The sequence below is a fragment of the Puma concolor genome, chromosome E1, assembly GCF_028749965.1.
Source record: "Puma concolor isolate L17-30 chromosome E1, mPumCon1.1.hap2, whole genome shotgun sequence".
NCBI lineage: Eukaryota > Metazoa > Chordata > Mammalia > Carnivora > Felidae > Puma > Puma concolor.
In genome coordinates this window covers 13,585,503-13,588,002 of record NC_141680.1, presented here as the reverse complement: position 1 = coordinate 13,588,002, position 2,500 = coordinate 13,585,503, and the positions used below count along the sequence as shown (strand labels likewise).

At 77.1% G+C, this 2,500-nt stretch overlaps 1 non-coding gene across 1 annotated transcript; it reads right to left on the bottom strand.

The window, feature by feature from the left end:
- Positions 1-1,627: 1,627 nt before the first annotated feature.
- Positions 1,628-1,780, bottom strand: LOC147574121 (5.8S ribosomal RNA). The gene has a single exon (XR_015244417.1). It is a non-coding gene; the product is annotated as a 5.8S ribosomal RNA (ribosomal RNA).
- Positions 1,781-2,500: the final 720 nt, after the last annotated feature.

The following is a 2,500-nucleotide window of genomic DNA, read 5'->3' as shown; positions in this document are numbered from 1 at the left end:
CTCCGGCCGACAACCCAACGACGCGAAACCCCAAACACGACGCCCGAGCCGCCGCCCCCCAACCGACGACCCCCCCCCCCCGCAACGCACCCACAACCCCCCCCTCCTCCAAACCCCTCCGCGAGGGAGGGAGGGAGAGAGGGAGAGAGCGCGAGAGCGCGCGGGAGGGGAGAGAGGCGGGAGGGGAGGGGGGACGGGGAAGGTAAGGGTGCGCACGCGGGACGGACAGGCGGAACGGCGGGCGGGCAGGCGGGAGCACGGGCCGGCGGCACAGGCGGGAGCCCTGCCGGGGTTGGAAGGCGGAGGGGGCGGCGGAGGAACGGGGGTTGTGGGCAGGGCCGAGGCGCGGGACGCGCCGCCTCGCGACGACCACCGGAGGGGGAACCGCGGCGAGCGGCGCGGGGCGGGGGAGCGAGGGGGGAAGCGGGCGCGGGCGTGGGGGGGGTCCGAGCGCGGCGGTCGCCCCCGACCGCCGGCCCTTTTCCCCCCACGCGACACACCCGGCCTTCCCCCCCACACGTCCCACGTGCCCCGCGCTCCCGCCGCGGCCCCGGGCCGGGCCCGGCGGACGGCGCGGCACGCCTCCAACCACGAAAACCCCCGCGGAGAACCACACCGCCCCCGCGACAACGCGGGCTCGGGGCACGCAGTGCGGCGCGGCCGCAACCCGGGGGGAAGCGCGCAGCGGCGGGCGACGCCGCGGCGTCCCGCGGGCCGCCGCCGGGGCACGCATCCCCGGGGCGCAGCCCCGCGCGCGACTCGGCCTCGGCGCGAGCCGCCCCGACAGGGCAAAGGGGGCCGGGATCGCCAGCGGGGAGCGGGGGCGGGGCCGCGGCTCGGGCCCCGGACGCGCGGCCGCGGACCGGGGAGAGGAGGGGGCCACGGCCGGACCGCCGCGGTCGCCGCCCGGGGCAAGGCGGCGAGACCGACGGCGCCCCGGATCCGCACCTCCACCCCCCCACGACGGCCCACGGGACCGCGCGGCACGGGGCACCGCAAAACCCTCCCGAGACCCGGGTGGCGATCCCAAAGACCGCGTGCGGCACGAGGGATCTCCCCCCCAGAGGGACCGCGGCGGCGGCCGCGGCCCTCAGGCGCGAGCTCTCCTCGCCCTTCCCTTTACTCGCGGGCGGCGACCGGCCTCGGCCTCTCCCCCCCACCCCACCTTTCCCCCGCCAAACCACCCCCCCCCACCACCGCCCCACGGGCGCCGGCCCCCAGCCCCCCCCCCCCGTCCCACGCCCTCCCACGTCCCACACACACGCCACCGCCGAGCGGACCCGGCGGGGCGAGGCGGGGGCGAGGGGGGGGGCCGAGGGAGGCGGCGGGGACCGGACACACGGGGCCGGGGAGGGGGCGGGGAGGAGGAGGAGGAGGAGGAAGGAGGGAGGGCGGCAGCGGCGGCCACCGTCGTCTGCACTTAGGGGGACGGAGGGCCCGGCGGCCAGGACGACCCTGTCCCCAGCCCGCGGACGACCCCGCACACCGTACCGCCGCGCAGGCGGGCGTGGCAGGGCGCCCTCGGGCGGGGCTGGGCGCCGGCGGGGCGGGCCCTGCGAGGGAACCCCCAGCCGCGCCTTACCCCCGGGGAGAGACACCCACCCAGGGGAGGCGATTGATCGGCAAGCGACGCTCAGACAGGCGTAGCCCCGGGAGGAACCCGGGGCCGCAAGTGCGTTCGAAGTGTCGATGATCAATGTGTCCTGCAATTCACATTAATTCTCGCAGCTAGCTGCGTTCTTCATCGACGCACGAGCCGAGTGATCCACCGCTAAGAGTCGTACGAGTTTTTTGTGATCGCCGGGAGGGTCAACCCCGAAAAAGGGGCGCCCCCCCAACCTGGCACAGCACAGCCCCGAAGGGTGCCTCCGGCCGGCCAGCAAGAGACAACAAAGACCAGACTCCGAGAGGTCGGAAGGGTTGGAACGACAGGGCAAGTCCGGCAGCCCGCCCCGCCACGCCACACGGACGCGCGGGGCGAGCTCGGAACAACCCCACAGGCGCCCAGGGGGTTCCCGCCTGTCCCCTCCCCCCACACACACCCAAGGGACACGGGGCGCACGCACACGCACACGCTCACGCACCACCCGGCAGCCGCCGGGCAAGCCCCCTCCGGGCAACCGGGGAGGGCCGTGGCGTGGGCGCAAGCGCGGCGGCACCCCGGCCTGGGGCGCGGCGGGGGGGCGGGCAGCGGAGTCTGGAGGAGACACGGGAAGACCAGCCTCCACGGCTCCCCACGGGCCCGACCGCCCCCGACCCGAGGCGGACGGGCGACCCCCCAAGGGTCTTTAAACCTCCGCGCCGGGACGCGCTAGGTACCTGGACAGGGTGGAGGCGGGCGAGGTGGGTGGGGGACGAGGGAGCGCCCGCAACACCGCCAACCACCTCCGACGCCGACCCCCCCGGGGCCGCGGCCGGACCCACAAAGGGCAACCGAGAGCCCCGACGCTGCCGGCCCGTGACGGAGGCTCCGACGGGGCTAACCGCCCCCACAGACCGC